This window comes from Arvicola amphibius, chromosome 10 (genome assembly GCF_903992535.2).
Source record: "Arvicola amphibius chromosome 10, mArvAmp1.2, whole genome shotgun sequence".
NCBI lineage: Eukaryota > Metazoa > Chordata > Mammalia > Rodentia > Cricetidae > Arvicola > Arvicola amphibius.
In genome coordinates this window covers 85,997,782-86,023,083 of record NC_052056.1, presented here as the reverse complement: position 1 = coordinate 86,023,083, position 25,302 = coordinate 85,997,782, and the positions used below count along the sequence as shown (strand labels likewise).

At 45.0% G+C, this 25,302-nt stretch overlaps 1 protein-coding gene across 1 annotated transcript in view; it reads left to right on the top strand.

Moving 5' to 3' along the window:
• Tmem132d (transmembrane protein 132D) overlaps positions 1 to 25,302 on the top strand; it is a 627,358-nt gene that overhangs the window by 473,526 nt on the left and 128,530 nt on the right. The gene's annotated exons all lie outside the window — the stretch shown is intronic.

Genomic DNA, 25,302 nt, shown 5'->3' with positions numbered 1-25,302 from the left:
GCGAGGCTTGGCACGCTCAGCAAGAGAAGCGGGCTACTCCAGAGTTCGCAGAGCTTCGGAGGCACAGTGGGGATTTTCGCATCTAATTAGGACCTCGACCGACTTGAGGTGATGTGGCAATGCCGGGGTTTGAAGTGAGGGCCAGGACACAGCAAACCTGGGGGCAGGTGCTGCAGAGTTCAAAGGCCATCTCCCGAAGACCGGAAAGAGCTGATGTTGCAAATGAGCCTGAAGATGGTCTGCTGGGGAGTCGTGCTTTTCTCCCTTCTAATAAGGACCTCAACTGACCCAAGGAGAGAGAACACCCATCCACATTCGGTGTGGGATGTTCTTTATTCAAAGTTCATCGTTGTAATTGCTTATCTCAGCTGAAAACAGCCAGCAGAAGCATCGAAGGAATGTTTGAGCACACAGTTTGGTGAGCCATCACCATGCTAAGGGGTGACATTATTTTTTTCAAAAATCCCACCAAACAGGAGGGCGGGGGGAAGGTAACAATCACAGAATAGATTTCAACAAGTATTCAAGTATAAAGAACAGATTTTTATTGGATGGCACAGGACAGACAAAGATTGTGGTATGCAGAGGAGTGGTGGCATCTGACAGAGGAGGGTTATCTGTCCATGTGTTATTTTCATTGGTTAATTAATAAGGAAACTGCTTGGCCTGATAGGTCAGAACATAGGTAGGCGGGGAAGACAATGGAATTCTGGGAGAAAGAAAGCTGAGTCAGGCAGACACTTCAGGCAGTTGCCATGCCTCTCCTCTCCAAGACAGGCGCAGGTTAAGATCTCTTGGTAAGACACCACCTCGTGGTGCTACACAGATTACTAAATATGGGTTAAAGCAAGATGTGAGAATTAGCCAATAAGAGGCTAGAGCTAATGGGCCAAGCAGTGTTTAAATGAATACAATTTGTGTGTTGTTATTTCAGGTGTAAAGCTAGGCATGCGGGAGCTGGGCAGGATGAAAAGCAGGCCTGCTCGCCTCATCACTACAGGCATCCAGTGATTTAAAAACAGGAAGTAGGGTCAGTCAGTCAAGCGCTTGCCGCACAAGCATGAGGATCCGAGTTCTATCCCCAGTACCCACATAAAAGCTGGTGTACAATAATCCATCATGGGGAACAAGGAGGCAAGAGAAGCCTTGGGGGCTTTCTAGCCAGCCTATCTGGCCTAATAGGTGACTTTCGGGTCCCCGTGAGGGGCCTTGCCTCAAAAAACACTGCCTGAGGAGGAATGACACCCAGGAGTGACCTCTGGTCTCCACACACATACATGCCTCCCCCCCCCCCACACACACACATACACACAATACAGAAAATAAGAATGCTTGGGACCCTGGTCTCTTAGAAGCCAGGGGTGTGAAGTGGGTCTGGGAAGCTGGAAACTGGTTCTAACTTGTCAAGGACTTTCTCTACTCCCGAGTCCCTCTTTCAGGCCTTGCCGTTAGTCAGTCACTAGACTGAAGTTTTGTTGTCTTGGGCTCTAGAAGTGAGCATCTGCCATCTTAGTAGCATAGAACCCCCTAATCTGAGCTTGGGATTCCTGAAGGTGTGTGGGGGGGGTGGGGGGTCCTGCTGCACCTCCTTGTGGGAAAACCCTCTCATCACACAGACCCCAGGGTAGGCAGCTGACTGGCGTTTTTCCAGGCTTTACAGTGGCTCTAAAACCCACATACATCACCTGTTCGTGATCTATACATAGCCTGAGTCAGTGTAAGCATCAAAACAAAAAAGATGTTTTTGTTAATATTTAGTAACTTTTTTTTTTTTAATTTGAGCTCTCATGGAGCCCATGCTGACCTCAAACTTACTTGTAGCTGTGGATGACCTTTAAAATTCTTTCCACTGCCTCCCCATCCCCAATGCCAGGATTCCTGGTATCTGCCATCATGCCTGGTTTATGTAGTGTTGAATATGAACCCGGGGCCTCAGATACGCTTGGCAAGAGCTCTACTAACTGAAACACAGCCCCTTCTCTCCAGCCCCTGGCCTATAAGATTCTACCTCCCTTTCCCTTTCTGAAGTGTGTTTATGTCCTAGGAAGCCTACTCCTACAGCCTGTGGAGCTGGGTATGCAAGACAACGAGCTCATATGAGCAGCTTCTGAGATTCCCATCATGCTCTCCGATTCCTGTTTATCCCGGTGTAGATGTCTAAACTGGGCCTCTCTTCTCCACACCTAGGCTGAAGATGTAGTGCACCCTCTATCTCCTTTTAAGCCCAGGCATTCTTGGCTACTTCTCAGTGTCTCCGCAGCCCTCAAGCATCTTCCCACAGCCCCTGTGCTTGTCTGGGATACAGGAAATGCTTCAGGTATTTCATTTCACACACGACCTCGGCTCTTCTTCCAGGAGACCCTCTTCCCACTTCCCCAGGAACTGTCTCAAGAAGCAAATAACAATGTCTTCTTGGCAGATCTTGGCTGTGTTGGGCTTGTGCTGAGATACGGACCACTCCACGGCAAAACCACAGCCCCATCCTCCTGTTTTGGAGCTTGAGGACCAAAGGAGGAAGGTGGTTAGTTGCTACTGTTGCTGAAGCTGCCCTGTGTCTTGCAGTGATTTCCAGATCTTTTTCTCTCTTCTGTTACAGTCTCTATCTTTGAAAACAAAACCCAGAAAGTGATATTTGTAGCAGGTTTACTTTGGGGCCACTCACCAGTTCCCAAATCATGACACAGAGACTTATATGTAACGAATGCTCAGCCTTATCTTATGCTTGTCCCCCTAGCTCTTATAACTTAATTTAACCTGTTTCTCTTCATTTAGATTTTTGCCTCAGGGTTTTTTACCTTTCTTCCATTATGTATGTCTTACTCTGTGTCCGTTTGTCTGGTGGCTGCCTCACTGGCTGGCCCCAGTTATCTCCTCCCTCATTCTCTCTCCATTCTGCCTTGTTCTCTTCTCTCCTTGAGCCTAGATTTATCCTTCTTATTCTCTCTGCCCACCAGCCCCGCCTATCCCTCTCCTGCCTAGGTATTGGCCATTTAGCTTTTTATCAGACCAATCAGGTTCCTTAGGCAGACAAAGCAACACATCTGTATAGCCTTAAACAAATGTGATACAGCTTTGCCTAGTTAAAATAATATTTCACAACAGAACTTTTTTGTTTCCTACCCTCATACCTCATCCCATGGAGTGGAATGATAAATTGTATATGTGTCTGCATCCCTGATGGTTGTAGTTTATTAATAATAATTATTTCTTAGTTCTATGTGGTGGTGCATGCCTGTACCCCCAGCTACTTGGAGGCAGGATGATCACAAGTTTAAGGCCATCCTAGAAAACTTAGTAGCATTCTCAGAAAACAAAAATTTGAAAAGGGCGGATGGGTTCGAGAGCTGTCTCAGTGGAAATGGCGTGTCACTTATCCAGATAGCTTCAGTCTGATCCCTGTAACCTCTCAATAGGAGAGAACTGACTCATGCAAGGAGTCTTCAGACTCCCACAGTTTTACTGTGGTATGCACACCCCTCTACACACAACATAATTATACAGAAGAAAAAGATTAATTTAAGAGGGGGCTAGTTCAGGGCTGGAGAGATGGCTCGGCAGTTAAGAGCCATTTGCTGCTCTTTGAAGTACCTGTGCTGAGATCCTAGAAATCCTATTGAACAGCTCCTTGTGGCCTTTAACTTCAGCTCTGATGTGGGAGTCCCCTCTGTGTGCTCTGATTACTATTAATGAATAAAGAAACTGCTTTGGACCTATAGCAAGGCAGAACTTAGGTAGTCAGGAAAAGCTAGGCTGAATGCTGGGAGAAGGAAGGGGGGAGTCAGGGAGAAGCCATGGAGCCGCCGGAGACAGACACTGGGAATTTACCCAGTAAGACACAGCCTCGTGGTGATATACAGATTAATAGAAATGGGTTAAATTCATATAAGAGTTAGCCAATAAGAAGCTAGAGCCAAGCAATGATTTAATTAATACAGTTTCTGTGTGATTTTTTTCGGTTCTAGGGGGGCGGTATGAACAAGCAGCTCACCCCAACACAGCCCCAGGGTATTTGATGTCCTTGCCCTCTCTGGCCTCTTTGGGAACCTGTACACATGTGACATAGACCACACACACACATACACACACACATACACAGACACACACATACATACACGCTTACATACACACAGAGACAAAGACACACATATATGAACACACACACATATATACACACACAGACATATAGACACACATATATGTGCACACACACATATGCACAGACACACACACACAGTACTTGCTTAGCATGCTCAAGGACCTAATTCTGTCCTCAAGGTTCTGTCTCCAGGATGTGTGTGTGTGTGTGTGTGTGTGTGTGTGTAAATATCTTCACAGTATATCTTGGACTTTCTATGTGACTGCACACATGTGCACACACACATGCACATGCACCCACGCCTACACACAGATCCACGCTCATCCTCTCACAGCACAGGTGGTGAGTGAGGACCCAGAGGTCTCATTCCCTCACGTGGGGCTGAGCTGAGATGTGCATAGCTGTGGATGCAGTATGTTGTGCTCTTTCCTCTGTGCTTAAACAATCCACTGTAAAGAATAGATTTGATCTGTTTGCCTCACACATATACCTTGATGAGCAAGAGGGACTGGCCAAATTTCCTCTCCTCCGAGAGTCTCTGCTTACCCCAATACCAGGATCCAGGCAGGCTGCTGGGGAGGGAAGTAATGGGATTCTTCCACTACCCCACATTCATGCTGCATTGTAGAAGTCACCACAGATCCTAAGCGCTCCATCATCACAGCAGGAAGGAAGATTTAATTCACACCTACAGATGAGAGTCAGTTTATTTCGTTAAGTCATCAGGAGGCAATGAAAAGGGCAGGTCCATGTGAATGTGGAAGCTAATTAAACGTTCTTACAACGGACCTCATGGACCCCATCTAATAAAGTGGGCTTGCCCAGTCGCATCTGCTGCAGTACTCTCCTCTGCCGTAGGCGGCGCTGTGCGTTCACCTTAAACAGCTCCGGTTCACCTCCCATAACCTCCTGGCTTCTGTCGTGGCCCCTCTTCAAACCCACGATCTCCTTGTCTTTTTATTCCTCATCGCAAACCCTCCTGTCTCCTACCTGTAAACTGAATGGCTGGAATGACTGCGGTTCTTTCCCCCGACTTCCTAACCTCCATTAGATCAAGGTTAAGGCTTTATTTCGTTAACTCCGTGGTCTGGTTGTGACCCTCAGACCAGCTCAGAGCAGAACCAGGAAAGCTTCCCCACTCCTAGCCCCAACAACAGGGTACCCCAACACAGAGGGAACTATGGGGACTCCAGAGGCTGGAGGAAACTGGGGATCTAAGTAACCACTCTGGAGAATTTGGACATTAACTCCACACCCGGTGTCTTCCGAGAGTCCAGCCATCTGCTTCCACAGTCCCTATGCTGCTCTGAAGGGAATGGGCCTTGTGTGTGATTTTTTTCCCTGGGAATATATTCATCACTTAAGATAGAGCAGCAGAGACAGCCAGAGAAATGATTCCATCCAGGTGACCCATCCATGGTGACCCAGCAAGTTTCTTAGGGACTGACCATCAAGCTCACCAAGCTTACCCAGGCATTGGGTGACCACTGCGCAACTTGCAGGCAGCTCCACCAGGGTCAGCCTCCTGCCTCCAGGGATTGTTCACAGCTTATATACCTTGGCTTGTGAACCTTCTGAGTATCTATCACACACATACCTACCTTTCCCTCTCTCTCTCTCTCTCTCTCTCTCTCTCTCTCTCTCTCTCTCTCTCTCTCTCTCTCTCTTCCCCTTCCCCCTCTTTCTGTGTATGTGTGTGTGTGTGTGCATATATATTCTTTGCATGGATGGGGTACATATTGTATGGAAGAGTGCATGTGCACATATGGTTTTGTGCATGAGGAAGCCTGACGTATTCACTGAGGAAATGTCTCTCAGTCAAACCTAGAGCTCACCGATGCGGCCAGTCATTTTAGCCAGCTTGCTCTGTGGACAACACCCCTCCATTACCGCGACCTCCATTTCTTAGACTGGAATTATAGATGAGGCATCATGCTTACCCAGAAAGTACTTTAACCACTGAGCCATCCTTTCAGAAGGACTGTTCCAGTTCAGAGGAAATTATTACCCAGCAGGTTTGTATTGGACATTGGCCCATCCAAGATGGGATATGAAGGGTTTTAGTGTCAACTTACTAACTCAGAGTGAGACACGGAACCACCCAGAACAAGACATGACAAGACAGGGTGGAGAATAGTCCTGGAAGTCAATGCAAGGAAGAGCAAAGTAGAAATCCTCTAAGCACACACATGGTATAAACTGATAACAGACTGCTCCAAGGTATGGCTAGGAGGAAGGTTTTTATTATAGAGATGACAGCTGGGAGCATCTGGAAGAGCCCAGAGCAGAGAGAAAGTAGTAAATTGAACATGTCCAGCAGACTAGATCTGACCGTGAGAGAAGCAGGAGCCAGAATAGAGAAAGAAAAAAAGAGGTAGGGAGCAAAAGATGAAGACAAGAGACTGAGGGCAAAATAGAGAGCATAAAAAATATATATCACAGCCGGGCGGTGGTGGCGCACGCCTTTAATCCCAGCACTCGGGAGGCAGAGGCAGGTGGATCTCTGTGAGTTCGAGGCCAGCCTGGTCTACAAGAGCTAGTTCCAGGACAGGCTCTAAAGCTGCAGAGAAACCCTGTCTCGAAAAACCAATATATATATATATATATATATATATATATATATATATATATATATCATAGCTGAAATAGTAGGGTTAGAAGGAGAAATGGGTAGCTGGGGGAAGGGAAGCCCATGAGCTGTAGAAGTTTAGGGTAAAGAAGGGCCAGGATGCCAGCATGGACTCAGAAATGTGCAACTGATACTTGTGGTGCCGTGAGAGCCTGGGGAAGGGGGGGGGGGGCAGTATGCACAGGCAGTCGTTTGTCTGACTCACGCCTCGTTGTAAGAAGGTTCAATGACCAGAAAGTGTGTCATAGTGATGTTTAATCTACAAGCTGACTTTAGGATTGAGTCCTAAGGAGAAGATGCTTGGTTCTTTGATCTCACACTCCAATAACAAACACATCCATTCTGGATAGCATCGCTGGTGAATTCTTGTTCTCCATCAGTTAAAGAATTAGAAGATGGGAAAACAGAACAGGGCAAAGTCAAAATGTCTAATGACCTTCCTGGTAGATAAGAAGCCCATAGATCTGGGAAGGCTATGGACACTAAGGAATCTGGGGTTTCATTTGGCTTTAGGATGTCCTACCAGGTGATTGCCCACGTTCTCCTTTTCCATTGATTGAAAGGTACCCGTGTGCTTTTCTCTATCTGAGACTGGGTCTCCGCCTCTGTCCACAAGAATAAAAACCCATGAAGTGTTCATTCTCTGGAGCAAGAGTGGACACCCTAAACCCCTCCCTCTCTCAGTGCATAGCTACCCACTGTGTGTGAGCATGTCTCCATTTCAGAGAAAGAGAAACTTACTATTGGTAACACAGACCACAAGGAGATGGAGCCTTGATGCCTATTGCTGGGGGGCAAAAATCCATAGAAAACTCAAGCTGGGGGTTTTATGGTCCCCTTTCTCCCATTCTAGAGGCCTGTGGCCTCATTAGTGCAGACCCAAATCAGAGGTGCATGATTTTCAAATGAAACAGAGCCAACCCTGCAGGGACGTGTCTCCCACCGTGCACACAGACAAGCAGGGAATTTACAGTCAAGCAAACATCACAGAGGTTTTTAACTTGACGCCAGCATCTGTCTGGTTTCTCTCTACTTTGGCCTAATGGCATGTTAGCATTCAAGTCTGTGAAAACCAATTTTATTTTATTTTTTGCATGGACCACATAAAACCATCTGCACTGTACTTTGTGTGCAATTTAAGAGAAAATGCTAAGAGTTATAAATTTTATTCAGTTCTTACCTTTAGCACTGACTCTGGAATCAAATCTACAGAGAAATGAAACTTTATTAGATAATGAGTAGCAAATGGGGACTTAGCAAATTAGAGAGGTTTATATTGAAAATTTGTCTCTCTTTTGCCCTGGGTTTACAAAGCATTTAGTAGAGGTCAATGATTTAATACACTGCCTGCTTTTATTGTGAATTTTAATTATACAAATTACTGCTGAATATATTACCATGTTTAACATAATACAGATGAGGCTTCTATGCCACCTCTTAAATCCCCACCTCACCAGAAATAGCATAATTTTAAGTTGAACACACTCCTCCATCATCTCCTGACCTTTAATGCGTATCCATGCCCACAAACCACCTGTCTCATGCTGTGCACCTGGAATCCCAGCTCTGGGGAAGTGGAGACAGGTGGATGCTGACGGCTTGCTGGAAAAAAAAATCCTCACAAAATCAGGGAGTTTCGGCTTTAATGTGAGCCCCGTTCTTAAAACATGACATGAGGGCCGGAGAGTTAGCTCAGCAATTAAAGATGCTTGCCACCAAGCCTGGCGGCCTGAGTTCAGTCCCTGGGACTCACATAGTGGGAGGAGAGAACCAACTCATGTTAGTTGTCCTCTGACCTCTAAGTGCACACAAACCCTGTGTCAAATTCTGTGGTTTTTCTTTCAATAGAATTGGATTCTTTCTGCAGCTTTTTTTTTCAATGTGTTTTTGTTTTTCAACAGTAATTCCTGACCCACTCAATTCTGGACACATGGAGCCAGCTTCTTACTGATAACTGCCCTGGGGTGTGGTGATCAGAATAGTCCAGCTGGGGCACAGCTGTATGGCTTACAGATCTTAGCTTCTCACTCCCGTCAAGTTTGTTCTAGACTGACGGTGACGCCGGTTGCTGCCACAACTCAAAGGCTTAGGGTTTTCCTGTCTCATGGCGCCCTTGCCTCAATGCCTGGTTTCCAACCTGGAAGGGAGGTGCAAAGGAGAAGACACCCTAACTATGCTGTTTGCTCACTGGAAGAAGTTGGGGGTTCAATGTTGTATATCATAAGGACTGAAGACATGTCTCGGTGGCTAAGAGCCCAGGCTGCTCTTGCAGAGAACAGGGTTTGATTCCCAGCATCCACATGGCCCTTACAACCTTCTTCAAGTCCCTTTCCAAGGGATCATACACCCTCTTCTGGCCTCTGTGGGAACTGCATGCATGTGGTACATAGACATACATGCAGACACAACACTTGTGTGTATGAAAATAAGGAAATATTAATATGTACAAATATCACAAGGTAATAGTAAGACTTCCCATACTCTCTTTTTACTATGTTTTCCTAAATAAGAATTTTATTTTTTTGTCGTGCTGTATTATTTTAATGTTATTAGTTGATATAATCACAAACAAGAAATACATACACCTTGCTGTGAACCTTTGCATGTGTAGGTATCTATTTCAACCCCAACATGACTCGCTAACAACCCTTTCTGGTGTGAAGGATACAGCTCAGGGTTACCCCATTGTCCCAAATCGCCCCCAATTGCCCTTGCATTCTTTGCTTTTCAAGAATATTTTTTTCTCTTATTTTTAGAATTTATTATTTTAAATTTTCTAAAGGGTTGAGGGGGAGTATGTTCCCATAAGCACAATATACATGGAGGCTGCCGTGTGTGATGCCAGGAACCAAACCTTGACCATCTGCAAGGCCAGCAAGGACTCTTAACCACTGACCTAGGCATGCCCCCCATTTTTTTCTTTAATGATTATCATCCAATTGTTTTGTAGATTGCCTCTCGTCTTTGGCTTTGATTGAATCTACATTGTGCTTTTTGCTGTTTTTCCTCTTTGAGGCAAAAACCAAGCATGGGCCCTTTACCCTCAACCTCTTTCCCGTGTGCCCTGTGTTGCCATAACTATGAGCTCAGTATCACAGTGTGTTCCTAAGATGTACTCAGATTGCATGCCTGAAATTTGTACATATCCAAACACTCCCAATTTCCCTTTCTGGGGCCCTGGCAACTATCACCCTACTTGCTGGTGCCTTGTGTTCTAGACACTTCCTCCAAGTACTCAGACAGTATTTCTTCTTCTGTGGTAGCATTTTTCATACCTCAGTGTCTCAAGGTTTCTTGTGTTTCCACATGTGGCAGGATTTCCTTCCTTTTATAATATTATTCCATTTAAATAATATTCCATTGCTTAGATATACCACACTTTGCTTATTCACTCATCCGTGGGTGCTGTTTCAGATCTTGGCTCCTATGCCCACTGTGGATAGAATGTGGGGATGTCGACCTTTCCCCCGGTGTTGATGTCAGTGATCTTGAATCAATTCCCACAAGTTCTATTTTTAAATTTATTATTATTATTTATTATTATTATTATTACAAATTTTCACCTCCTCCCCTCCTTCCATTTCCCTCCCCCACCCCCCATTCTCTCTTCCCCTCCTTCTCCAGTCCAAAGAACAGTCAGGGTTCCCTGTCCTGTGGGAAGTCCAAGGTCCTCCCCCCTCCATCCAGGTCTAGGAAGGTGAGCATCCAAACATACTAGGTTCCCACAAAGCCAGTCCATGCAGTAGAATCAAAACCCAGAGCCATTGTCCTTGGCTTCTCAGTCAGCCCTCCTTGTCAGCCACGTTCAGAGAGTCCAGTTTGATCACATGCTCCATCAGTCCCAGTCCAGCTGGCCTTGCTGAGTTCCTATTAGACCGGCTCTGCCATCTCATTGGGTGGGCGCACCCCTCATGGCCCTGACTTCCTTGCTCATGTTCTCTCTCCTTCTGCTCCTCATTTGGACCTTGGGAGCTCAGTCCAGTGCTCCAATGTGGGTCTCTGTCTCTATCTCCATCCATCGCCAGATGAAGGTTCTATGGTTGTTGATGTGGGAAAGTCTTCTGTTTTAATAAAGAAACTGCCTTGGCCAGCCCTTAGGTGGGTGGAGTAGACAGAACAGGAAGAAGGAAGTGAGGTAGAAGGCTCAGTCAGATGCCACGCCTCTCCTAAGTGAGATAGACCGCCATGCCTCTCCTCTCTGGGGCAGACCACCATGCCTCTCCTCAGAGAGAGAGGCGATGAAGCTCCAGCCCAAGATGGACGTATGCTAGAAACTTCCCGGTAAGGCACCACTTTGTGGTGCTACACAGATTATTAGATATGGGTTAATCAAGATGTGAGTAAGAGGCTGAAACTAATATGGGCCAGGCAGTATTTAAAAAAATACAATTTCTGTGTAATTATTTCGGGGCATAAACTAGCCGGTGGCTGGGAGCCGGGCAGGATGAAAAGCAGCCCTGCCCACAGCGCCTCACTACAGTAGTATGCAAGATAATCATCCGAGTGGCTATAGTATAGGGTCAGTTCAGGCGCCCTAAGCTGGGGACATCTCCTTGGACACCTGGGAACCCCTCTAGAGTTCAGTCTCTTGCCAACCCTCAAATGGCTCCCTTAATTAAGATATATACTTCCTTGCTCCCATAGCCACTCCTCCTCCATCCCAACTGTCCCATTCCCCCAAGTTCTCCCCATCCTCCCCTTCTCATTTCTCTCTCCCCATCTCCCCTTACCCCCATCCCACCCCCACCCCAAGCTCTCCATTTTTGCCTGGAAATCTTGTCTACTTCCAATATCCAGGAGGATAACTACATGTTTTTTTTTGGGGGGGGGGGTTCACCTATTTAGCTTCTCTAGGAGCATGAATTATAGGCTCAATGTCCTTCATTTATGGCTAGAATCCACTAATGAGTGAGTACATACCATATTCATCTTTTTGGGTCTGGGTTACCTCACTCAGGATAGTGTTCTCTATTTCCATCCATTTGCATGCAAAATTCAAGATGTCATTGTTTTTTTACCGCTGAGTAGTACTCTAATGCATATATATTCCACACTTTCTTTATCCATTCTTCCATTGAGGGGCATCTAGGTTGTTTCCAGGTTCTGGTTATTACAAACAATGCTGCTATGAACATAGTTGAACAAATGCTACAACATATGGGCACAGGAGACCACTTCCTACGTATAACCCCAGCAGCACAGACAATAAGGGCAACATTGAATAAATGGGACCTCCTAAAACTTAGAAGCTTCTGTAAAGCAAAGGACACTGTTATTAAGACAAAAAGGCAACCTACTGATTGGGAGAAGATCTGACCAACCCCGCATCAGACAAAGGTCTGAACTCCAAAATATATAAAGAACTCAAGAAACTAGACTTTAAAATGCTAATTAACCCAATTAAAAAATGGGGTACTGATCTGAACAGAGAATTCTCAACTGAAGTTCAAATGGCCAAAAGACACTTAAGGTCATGCTCAAGCTCCTTAGTGATCAGGGAAGTGCAAATCAAAACAACTTTGAGATACTATCTTACACCTGTCAGAATGGCTAAAATCAAAAACACCAGTGACAGCCTTTGCTGGAGAGGATGTGGAGTAAGGGGTACACTCATCCATTGCTGGTGGGAATGCAAACTTGTGCAACCACTTTGGAAATCAGTGTCATGGTTTCTCAGGAAATTCGGGATCAACTTGCCTCAGGATCCAGCAATACCACTCCTGGGAATATACCCAAGAGATGCCCTACATACTATTTTTAAATTTTTGAGAGGTCTCCATACTGGTTTGAGTAGTGACTGCACAAGGTTTGAAAGATTACAGTTGTTTTCCTTACACCCTGACATTAATGATTTGTTTGTTTCCCGCTTCCTTTCCTTCTGACCCACTGCCATGCTTACTTTAATTTCCCTGCCCATGTATTTTCCTCTTTCCCACCCCTTTCTACACTTCTCTCTTTCCTTCCCTTCCCACCCTTTCCTACCCCTTCCCCTCTTCCTTCCCTTCCTACCCCTTTCCATGCTCTCCTTCCCTTGCCTTCTCTTCTCTCCCTTTTCCCTCCTCTCCCTTTCTTTTCCTCCACTTTTATTTCTTTACTTCCTACTTTACCTATCCTAACAGCAGGAGGAAGGTGGCTTCTCACTATGACTTTGATTTTCACCACCCTGTCCATCACTGATGCGCATCTTTTCATGTACCTGGGGCTGTTTGGATGTCTTTTGTGGATGAATGTCTTTTTAAATATTCAGCTGATTTTCAATGTTGGGAATTAGTGAGCTTTTATTTCTTGGGGTTTTTTTGGGGGGGGGGCAACTGAACATTAGCAGTCCCGCATATATCTTATGAATTAACTTCATATCAGATACATAATTAACAAATACCACCACCTCCCCTTTATGGGCTACTCCAGTCACTGTTGATTTGATCCTCTTGCTGGGCGGGAGTTCTTGGCTTGATATAATCCCCTCGTCTACATTTTGTTGTTGTTGACCGGAGTTTTAGGGTCATATCCATGAAATCACTGTCTAGACCACTGTCATGGAGATTTTCCCTTTGGGTTCTTCTGGGAATTAAAGGTCTTCCAGTATTAGGTTAAGTCTTTAATCTATTTTGAGTTGATTTTTTTTTTTTGGTAGCGTGTAAGATAAAAGCCCAATTTTATTCTTCTGTGGGTGCATATCCAGGTTTTAAAAAGTCCTACAGAACCACAGAGGGCTGTGAATAGTCAGAACCATCTTGAGGAAGAACAAAGCATCCTTCCTAGTTGTATAATGCGTCTGAAAGTGACACAGGTTCGCACAGGGTCAGCCTGGCATAAAAGCAGACTTATCAACAGAGTCTTGAAATAAATTCTCACATGTTCATTCAACTTCAGGGTGCGAGCGCACATACCAGGGAAACAATGAATCTTAGGAAACCCAGGCATTCTCACAGAAGGTCATACCCCTTGAACATGGGTCCCCTGGCAGCTATGATGGTGTTTTCAAGGTTTCGTGGAAGGAGTTAGATAGCACTAAATCCTGTCACCAATGATAGAAACTTTTAGAATTGTCCAGATTTCTCCACCAGGAGGCTTCTGCTTTCCCTGTGTCTTAAGGCTGCACACCTCTGGCTTACCAGATATCTGGCTTAGCCCGGATAGTGAAGTGTCTGCTCATGACTCTTACCTAAAAATCATCATTGTCGGGTTTGCCTATGGTTATTCTGTTTCCACCATTTCTCCGGTGTCCATTGATTTACATTGACTGTGCGTTCAATTATGTCTGCATATTAGCTATGAATTCTCAGTTATTTTCTTTTATTTTACAGATTAGAACCCATTGTTATCATTTATTTCCTTAATGATTTTTGAGAGATTCTGTAGCCCAGGCTGGCTTGGAGCTCACCATATAGCCCAGGTTGCCCTCACATTCATTGTGATTCTCCTGCCTCGGTCTTTCGAGTTCTGAGATCATAGGCATGATCTACCAAATCTATTTGATTTGCCTGACTATAAGATTTCCAGTTGATTGCTATGCTTCCATAAAGCTGTTGTTGGTTGGTTGGTTGGTTGGTTGGTTGGTTGGTTGGTTGGGTTGTTATAGATAGTACCCAGGGCTTCACACTTGCTTGGGGGTTGCTCAACCACTGAGCTTCACCCCCAACCCCCAACCCCACCCACATCCATACTGAGCCCTCGTTTTCTGCTATATCAGCCTCCAAGCTCATCAAGTGCCTGTCTGTCTCAGGCAGAAGTGAACTGGTGCCCCAAGGCCCCATGGCACATTTTCAGTGAAGAATGCTATTTAGATGCTTAGTTCTGAATGCTCAGGGAACACACTGGCTTTTACATACTTAAAAAAGACTTTTTTATTATTTTTAATTATGTGTAGGTGTGTGTCTGAATGTGGGTTTGTGCACATGAGTCCATGTGTTCAAGGAGGAAAAAAGCAATGCCCCCCTACCAGAGCTGGAGTTACAGGTAGTGCTGAGCCACCTGATACGGCACTAGGATCCAAATTGGGGTCTTTTGGGAAAGCATCAAGTGTTCTGACCTGCTGAGCCATCTCTTGGAGCCCTCTTCCCCACTTATCAACAGAAATACTGCAGCAAGCCCTTTTCCCAGCTCCCAATGTTCTTGCTTGTCTGCATATGACACAGGCTCCCAACGTAAGACTGAGGAGGCTGAGAAATCCCATCTCCCAGGGGCTCAGGCAGAGGCAAGCAGCATGACAGGCACAGAGAGATTCCGTGGCGTGATGGCTTTCTATGTGTACAACCGGGAACTCTGCCTTCTGCCTGTCATATTTCAGCACACACCTTTGAACCTGTCCCACTGTTCATATATGCGGCAGACTGCTTGTGCTCATTATCTTGAGTAATGCCTGATGACCTGTCACCTGGTCAGGATGGGGGCGGAGGACACCCAGTGCATAAAGTGCTTGCCACATCAGCACAAGGACCCAAGTTTGAGTCTCTACCCTACACGAAAAGCTGAGTGTGGCACTCGGGAGGTAGAGAGCAGTGGATTTCTAGGCCTCAGTGACCAGCCATTCTAGTCCCAGTTCAGGAAGAGACCCTGTCTCCACTAACAAGGCTGGGGAGTATCTGAGGCGTGACACCCAATCATCAGCATCCATATGCATGTGCACACACCTCAAATTTTAAAAATAATAATTACAGAGCCATGGGTAATGGAGCACTGAGATGGTTTCCACACTGTCTTAAACATTGCACACAAAACTCTGGTACCCACATGTAGTTTAAGTCCATGCTCTTTCTGGATTTGCTGGCAGCTATTGCTCACGGATAATGATCAAAAGCCACTGTGGAGAGCTGGTGTAGCTGGAACTCAGAGTCTATTTTATTTTCATCCCACTTTCTCCTTAACGAAGCTAACACCAGAGAAACTTTCTCTCCAGAGCTGGGCTCTGAGGAGGTTGGCCAACACAGCCTTCTTTCTATAAGCCATTCATTTGAAATAAATCTCCCTTGGTAGCAAGAAGAAAATCATGGGTTTTAATAGCATGGTTTTTTTTTTTTATAGCATCTTAGCTGAGTCTCTGGAAATGGGGGGTTGAGAGAAGTGCCCAGTGAAGGGGTGGCACTTCTACAGACATGGCTGAGGAAGAGCTGGGATGGAAGTCTCCTTGCCGATCTGGTTGTAATGGAGGAAAGAAGTGGAGGTAGGAGGGGACACTAGAATGGGAAGAGAGTCTCTAAAACAGAAGAAAACAGAGGTTGGGACTAGAGAGATGCCTCAGTGGTTAAGAGTACTCACTGTTTAGGACTCAGGCTCAGTTCCCAACAGACATATCAAGTGGCTCACAACCATCTGTAACTCCAGCTCCAGGAGAACTGACGCCCTCTTCTGGCTCCTGTGGTCACTGCACTCATGTGCACATATCTCCTCATCCATATATATAATTAAAAATATACAGTCTTTTCAAAGGTGGGTGACTGCTGAGGAATAACACCCAAGAGTGTCCTCTGTCCTTCTGATCTCCACATGAATGTACACACGCATGCATGTCCACTAGAAACACACACATGTACCTATACATAGGAACATACATACATACATACACATATACACAATAGATAGGTATGTGTTTGTTACTTGAATTGTTGGGTTCCTGGTTGAGTGAATGACTTGTAGTTCTGTCCACTAGGGGCTTTCTGTAAACAAAGTGTCTGTGAATACTTGGGTATCATGGACTTTTTATGCTCATGCATCCAGGAAGTCATATGATCTGCCACTAACATCCATAAATACAAAGGAGACAGCCAGAGGTCTTAACAGAACCTGTGCCTTCACTGGTCTCACAAAGCAGGAAGGACCACCACCAGCTGTAGCTGAGATTTCTTCTCATCCACCACCCATGGGTCTGTGCCCATCTACCCGACACATCATTTTCTGTAACACTTCTGAGGTCTCCCAAGTACATCTCCCACCTCAGTAAGTCACATATGCTAGGAATGTCAGTGTCTCCGGTTCTCTGATTCTCACCCCGTTTCCACTTTCACCTGTGTCCCACCTACATTTCTCTCTGATGATCTCACGTTTGAACTCACACACCCTCCAAGGTTGCATAAATTCGTTCCTTCTTGCCAAGTCTTGCACTGGGTTCAGAGGAGGGTCACCAACCCTCGTGGTACACACACAGTTCTTTGTTCTTGACTAATGGTTATAAGTCACCCAGCTGAGCCAGCTACCAGGGTCTTTGGCATCTCTAGATGCATCTCCTCTGTGGGACACATACATATGTGCCCTTCCTAAAACAGATGTCACCCTGGACTTCAGGAGATCCTGGCTGTGCCTCCCTCAAACCTGCTTTCCATGCGGATTCTTAAGCTGCTGGTCTCAGGCGTCCTGTGGCCCCTTGACAGTTCAAAGCCTTTACCTGGAGTGGAACTGGGGAAGGGAACACTCCCTGTGTGGTGTTGCTATTTCCTCTAAATTCAAGTATTCCATAATAGGATAACATTGGGGGGGGAGGCACAGAGGCTCATGGAACTCACTAGAAATTAACAGACTCACAGGATTGGGAAATACACATTGCCCTTCCCTGGGTTATATAAGCAGTAAGCAATTTCTAGAGGAGGCAGACACTCTTTGATGGAGCTGCCTTTACCATGCCCAGAAAATTCTACCAGTGTATCTCTTGGTCACCCATGCTGGAGGATGGGGGAGGTTCCATGATGCAACTGTCTTTGAGTCACCCATGTCCCTGTAAGCAACCTCGTTGGTTCATCTCCCTTGATTTCCATGGGATTGTTTCTTTGGCTTGTCACTCCCCTCTCTGGTGTGACTAGAAATAGGCTCCCAAGGAAAAGTCAGATGGAAGTCTTGTCGGTCCCCCTGGGTCCAGCCTCACCTGCATGTGTGGTTACTCACCCTGGCATTCTGCCTAAGGTGGACTCCTGCTGTCTCTGCCTTTCCATCATCCTGAGCATTTGGCTCAGTTGTATGGCCCCTGTTCTGTGAGTCCAGTAACCCCAGCTGTGCCCTAGGCTGGGGTTTATAGAAAAAGCTGAGCTTCAGGTTGATATCCATACACTGCAAGGAGAGAACAGGAGGGAGGGAGCAAGAGGGGGTACCAAGGTGCAACTGAACCCTTGATGCTCTGGCTGTCATTTAAAGTTGAACCCCAAGGCATTGGCATTAACTTTCTGATCCCCATACCTACCAGGCATTGATGAGGGTAGTTTAGGGTCACATACATCCTGCTGATACCAGCAGAGCTACCTCCACAGGACAGTGGTATTTCTTTCCTTGGGGAGACATTGACAATCATCTCCTCGCCCTAGACAGAACCCCATTAGCGAACAGTTTTCCAGAGCCCAGGTCAGAGAACCAGTGCATTTGTTGGAGTTGTTGCTTCTTGGTCCCACCGCATTTTAGTGACTTCATGGGAGCTGCATCATAGAGACCCACCCTCAATTCCTCTTCACTTCCTATATATAGTGACACCTTTCCAGACCACATGTGGCTAGAAGCAGGAGAGAATAAAGGCTTGGATTTCGTGTGAAGAGCCTGCAGTTCTCCCCACTTTCCTGATAAGAAGTGTTAAGAACCCCATTTCAGTTACAGTTGATGTGGCTGTCACCAAATGGTTCTGCGTATTTCTCATCATGGTTATGGGGCCATAGTTATCTTTGCTCTGTGATGGAGACGAGATGGTCTGTTATTTACTCTTCTCACTGTTGTGACCAAATTGCTGACGAGAAAGAAGGAAAGAAAGGCCTATTGGGGCTCACAGTTTAAGGGCAGAGTCTATCATGGCAATAGAAGTCGGAGTGTGAGTGTGAGGGAGCTGGTCACATGGCATCCACACTCTGTAGCTTTTGCAGCCTGTCCTGGAACTAGCTCTTGTAGACCAGGCTGGCCTCGAACTCACAGAGATCCACCTGAGTGCTGGGATTAAAGGTGTGCGCCACTACCGCCTGGCTCCTTCTCCTTTTAATACAGTCCAGGATGCAGTGTATGGGATTATATTGTTCACATTTAAAGTGGGCCTTCCAACCTTAATTAAGCTGATGTAAAATCATAGATATGCCCAGAGGTGTGTGCTCCAGGTGAGTCTTGATCCTGTCAACTTTGTGGTCAATGTTAATCATCACAGGTGGTCACTTTACCCAGGAATAAGCATCTATACTCTGAGACTTCTCAGTGCATGCAGACTGGGTAGAGAGTACCTCACAGCCTTGTTCATCCTATTTGGAATGATGCCTGGATGTGAATAAGTGCCACTGTCTACCACACGGGTGTTGAGAAGACTGGCTGTCCTCAATGAGGGTAGATCCTAGATCAACCACATAATCCCAAAGAGGTCAGCCAAAGGCTACCCCATTTGGGAAGTGGGTGTCCATATACACAGCATCAATGCCATTAACCCTCTCATCTGGCTCCCCAATTTCTGCAGCAGAGCAAAGAGCATGCTTTCTACATGGCACAAGACCCGAGAAAAAAGAATAACCTGATTTTCCTCTGTGTGTGTGTGTGCTGAATCCATCCTACGTCATGGTCCACTGCCAACACAATTAGTCACTTTGTTTGAAAGTGCATCTGCAGTTGTAAGCTGGCTTTGTGTGTTTCCAAGGTAGATTTGTGTATACTCCATAGATCAGAGCTTTCGAATAACTACAGCTCACTTGACTGTAGTGCCTCTTATCCCGTATCTACGTGCAAATCAGACAGCTGAAAGCAGAAGAGAGAATCGACAAGAAGACACTCATGGTTCGCGTCTCTACTGTACATTCTTCTGAACGCAGCTTTAGTCAGAGGCCTTAATTAGAGCGTTAAATACTATAGTTTTCTTTACGGAGCCAGCAGGGTTTTCTTTGCTGAGAAATGAGTGATTCAATTACCTCCTCCTAATTGATAGAGTGTAATTAACATTGTCTCCGGGCTAATTTTCATTTATGCCACCATTCCTCATAAGCCGAACATCACTCTCAGCAAAAGTCAATGTGTCGTTTTTATTAGCCTCATTTGCACTTTAACACCAGGAAAATTAATTCAAGCCACATTAACGGACTTAACTCCAGATACGATGGGCTTATCTGACTGTCTCTGATGAAGTCACGTCATTTAGAAGCAAATCATACATGACCACATGAAAATGAGATCGTCACTGGACACTTGGCCGTCGTCAGTCTAAGTCACTGTGAGACGGTTCTGGGGGAAAGAACGAAACAGAATGTGTTCTCGCGATTTCTCGATGTTTTATAGAAACAAAATGGTCTGTGTTTAGGAATGGTGGGGTCCCCATGAGCAGATGCATTTTGAGAGCTCCGATTTTTTTGTTAATATGATCTTTAGGACTTTTATTAGGGTCACCAAGATGGCTCAGCAGGTAAGGGCACTTTCTGCTAAGCCTAAACGACCTGAGTTCAATCCCCAGAACCCACATAGTAGAAGGAGAGAACCAGCTCCCACAAGTTGTCCTCTGGCCTCCACTTGAGCCTGTGCCCTCACATATGAATACATAAATGGATCGTTATACTTATATATTTTTTTAAATTCCTATTAAAGAATGTCATAAGCTTTGGATTTTCTACACCTTCTAAAATAGAATTAGGGTCAGCAAGATGTTAAAGGTGCTTGCTATTAAGCCTGAAAACCTAAGTTTAATCCCCTGGACCAAATGGAGAAAAGAAAAAAGTCACTACTGCAAGTTGTCTTCCGACCTCCACACTCATGCCATGGTATATGTATGCACACACACACACACACACACACACACACACTCGTGTGTGCGCGCACATGTGCATGTATGCACATATAAATTAACATAATACAAATGTTTAATAAAGTTAAAGATACCAAATATCATAGAATATACCTGTGGGTCAGGGGCACAGTTCAGAAGGTAAAGTGTCTTGCAAGTATGACCTGAGTTCCATCCTAGAAGCCGGAAAATATTTGGGTCTGGTGCTGTGTGCTTCTAATCCCAGCACTGGGGGACAGCACATGTGGGTTTCCAGAGACCTCTGGACAGCCAGGCTAGCCTACTCAGTGTTCTCCTGGACGATGAGAGATCCTGTCAGAAAGGAAGGCAAATGATGTCTAAGGAATGACAGCTGAAGTGGTCCTGTCTTCACTACGTGTGTGTGTGTGTGTGTGCGTGTATGTGCATGCACGCACGCACATACACGCGCACACACACACAGAGTGGGGGGGGAGAGAATACAGTAGTTATTAGAGAATTGTCAGAGCCCCTTTATACCAATGTGCAGCATTCTGTTTTCCACTTCTTTCTATTCTTTTAAAAATTATTTTATTCATATTGATGTTCTGCATGCCTGTATGCCTATGCATCATGTTTTTGAGGTACCCACAGAGGCCAGAAGAGGACACCGGATTCCATAGACCTGGAGTTAGAGAAGGTTGTAAGCCTCCATGTGGACTCTGGGAACTGAACCCAGAGCTTCTGCAAAAGCAGCCAGGGCACTTAACAACTGAGCCACTCTCTACTTTTCTATTCTATGTCAGCAATGGCTTGTCAAGCATCCCTGGGAGCTGGCTTCCCACCTTCTGCTTAGTGAAATGTCCTTATTTCTAAAGCTTATAGGGAAGTGGAGCATTGATTCCTCCTCTCAGCTCCATTGCTTCATCAGTTCCCAGTGAGCTGCGCTTGCTGGACCAGTACTACAGAGGATGCTGGGGACAGACCATACTCACAAGTGTCCTGCTTCCCAAGGGTCCTTCTTAAGCACTCCTAGGTGATGGTGACACCTCCTTCTAGATAAAAGACACAGGTTGTGTTTAGGTTACACAGAGTGTTGTATTTAGTTTTTAATTAAATTTCACTGCTCGGTTTAAAATTGGGTGTTTAATAAAGTTCTGGATTCCCAAGCTCTCTTGTCAAACTGGAAATTGCTGCATTGGTTAGATGCTTCTTGGCAACAGATGTCAGAAGCCTCAAGGCATATTTGCAGATCCTTCCTCCTACGCAGACTGGTATGTCTTCACCTATCCCTACCCTGGTGTATGTGTGTGGTCCCCGGTGTCAACAGCACCAAGAATTGACATCTCATCTCTGCAGCCAAATATTCAGCCACAGATCATGTGTGGGGTGCATACCCTGTTTTCTGTTAACCCCTTAATGCAGGTGTGCATGCATGTGTGCTTGTGAGTGTGCAAGTTTATACGTATCTGTGTGCCTATATCTGCATACATGTGGAGGTGTGCCTGAATCCACAGACATGTGGAAGAGTGACAGCCTCACTCTTCAGGTACCCACCTTACACTTTTTTCGAGATAGAATCTCTCACTGATTTGGAATTCATTAAGTAGGTTAAGCTCACTGGCCAATGAACCCCAGGATCCTCCTGTCTCAGTTTACTCAATGCTGAGATTTCAGTCACACAACACTGTGCCTGACTTTTGACATGGATGCTGGAAGACCAGACTCAGGACTCAGGTCCTACCTACTAAGCCTCCTTTCCTAGCCCAGTACTCTTTTTTTAAAAAAATCCCATTTTTTGACAGTTTGGAGCTGGCTGTTAAGACTACTTAAGTGGTTTGGGGCTTTGTTTCTATAAAAATAAATATAGTTTTTTTCTTAATTTCCCAAAGAGCAAGTGTTTACTTTTTTTTTCCATTGTTCATATTCATGAAAGACACAGTAGGGATAAGAAGAGAAAGGATATGGAGACATTTTAATTAATGGGGATATACACGAATCACAATGGCTAATTCGCAGTATTAAATTCTAATTGCCACGTATAAAGTCACTGTCTCGTGACATACTTTAAAATCTCATTATAAAATCTACAGGACTATTTTTTTTTCTACAGCCAAATTCTCTTAATTTCTCCTGGAGGCAAAGCCCTTATTAACTCTTCATCATGGAGGGGCTTCTTGAAAGAGCACAGGCTCCTGCTTCCTAAAGAGGAAGTCAGAGGCAGGAGAGTGGCCACTTGACCCTGGGAAGTCAAGAGTTGTGTCCTCTACTGAAGCAAGATGCATTTGTGACTCAGAAGAAAGACTGGCTGAAGCGGTACTGGGGAGCATGCAAGGTCATTGCCGGACTCTGAATTAACCACGCCCCTTCAGCAATCACTCTTGGGTGTCTCCATTGACCCTGTGATGAGCCAGCATGGTTAGCTGAACATGACCTAGGAAGCATTCAGGCCACATTCTCAAACCAAGAGGCACCTGTCTCCCAGGCTCTTCAGCCTTAGTAGCCAATCACTTACACATAAGAGAACCCACAAAAATGCACAGAGGTGTTTTTCCCTGGGCTTGGGAGCTTTGGGAGTGCAGAAAGATGAGGTGGCTGAATCCTAACCCAAACCATCCAAGGTCCAGGTGTATCTTCAGAAGACACTTTTTCCTCCACCTGCTTCCTTTCTGTTGTCCCTGGCTTGTCATTTGCTTCCTTGCACAAGCGGGACGGATGGGGAGCGCACTGATGGTCCTTGGAGCCTGTGCATACTTCTCTTACACAGGGATGAGAGTTTGAAATGATGCTGCTGTGTGAACAAGAGCAGTCCTTATGCTGGGTCAGTGCTTCACAACTTGGTTGTGAGTCCCAACATGAGTGGTTTTGCAAAGCACTGTGAGAGATTTAGGAAAATTTTGTCTAAGGATCCAGCCCAGGACTTCATGTATGTATGCAAGCACTCTACCACTGAGCTACATTCCCAGGCCTCTTTTACTTTTTTTGCAAATTTAAATTTTTATTTTTAAGATTTCCACACGGGCATATTTACATCATTTCTACCTGTCTTCCCTTCAGTTTGACTCCTCTTAAGTCCTCCTCCCCTTCTCAAATTCATGGTTTCATCTTGAATTATCATTGTTGCATGCACATAGATATAGTCACACGCGCGCGCGCACACACACACACACACACACATACACATGTATATATGCATAACCTGCTGAGTCCATTTTGTGTGGCTCATATGTCTGTGTGTTTAGTGATGACCTCTTGGGATTGGATAACCTCTCGGGGGATTGTCCTTGGAGAAAATGGGTTCTCCCTCTCTAATTAGCTATTGACGACCTGAAGCTCTTCTTCTAGGGGCTTTGGCATGTCAGCTAGTATTGTCATTGTTCTGGTCTTGTTTAGGCAGTGATTAAAAAAAAAAGCCTTGGGAGAAAAGTTGCCAAGGGAGAAAAGCAGTCACTAATGCTATCTAGCTGTAAAACCTATAAAACACAGAATGATCAACCTAGCAAGCTATCCCCATTGGTGCAATAGTGGCACATTTATCTTGGTGGTAACCAACAACAGTCTAATTGGACTTAAGACCTGCTCAATCATAGGGAACCCTTTCCTAATGCCAGAAACAGAGACAGCTGGTGAGGTCATGGACTCTGGATGAGAAAGAACCTACTACTGCCATTTTCATATATGTGTGTGTGTGTGTGTGTGTGTGTGTGTGTGTGTGTGTGTGAAACATATATATATATACATATGTATGTATGTATAGATATGTAATTTGAACTATATTCTAAATACTTATACCCACAGATAAATCTAGTGTTTTCCTTCTTTCTTTCGTTATTTATTTATTTATTTATTTATTTATTTATTTCTCCCCCTCCCTTTTTTTCTTTTTTAAGATAGGGCTTAACTAAGTTACTCAGGCTGGCCTTGGACTCACTCTGTATCTTAGACACATCTTGAACTTGCCATCCACCTGCCTCAGCTCTATGAATAGCTGGGATTACTGGACTGCACCATCAGGTCCAGCCATGATTCTTAATATTATGTGATTATATTAAGAAGACACACAGAACTAGCAATGAAGAAATATGTTAGATACTAAATTTGTTTATAACTTCCAAATTGAATCTGTTTTAAAAGAAGGGTTTTTAATGAGAAACCTGAGCTCGCATGCCTGAACATGACTTTTAGATGTCTGGTTGTATGCCTGAAATGTCTGCATCAAATCTCTATAAATGTTCTTTTCAAATTCTTGATAGCATCAATAAATAGGCCAGGGAAGAGTTTTTTAAAATCCTTTTACAAGCATTCAAAACTACAGCCATTGGAGCCGTGTCCTTTTCTGTCCTTGACAAATGCAGTGTTGAAATTTCAAGTGATAACAGATAGGATTTGTAATAAAATAGAAATACCCCATACCTCACATTTCAGAATAATGGTAAAAAGCCTAAATGGATGCAGATGTCTTAAGTATGGATCTTGTGGTGAAAGAAGGTAAGTCTTAAAATAGGCTCACGGTGACAAGAGAGATGCCTCAGTGGTTAAGAACACTATTCCTTTTGCAGAGGGCCCAAGCTTAGTCCTCAGCGTCCATGTGAGCGTCTGACAACCAGCTCCAGGGTGTCTCATGCCCTCTTCTGACCTCCATGGACAACTGCACCCACATACACATGCACACTTGCATGCAATTAAAAATAAAAACAGAATCTTTAAAAAGACACAGGGGCATATACAAACGCTGCGTAGCAAAAAAATAAAATAAAGGATTTTGGGCTTGCTGCCAAAGCCCCCCCTCCTCCCAGCTGTGTCTTGTTCTAAGATACTGAATTTATGGTTTTCATGGCAGACCCCTCTCAGAGTTTGTCTGCTGCTGGCTTTGGAATCGCTACCCTCTAGACCAAATTAGCATCTCTT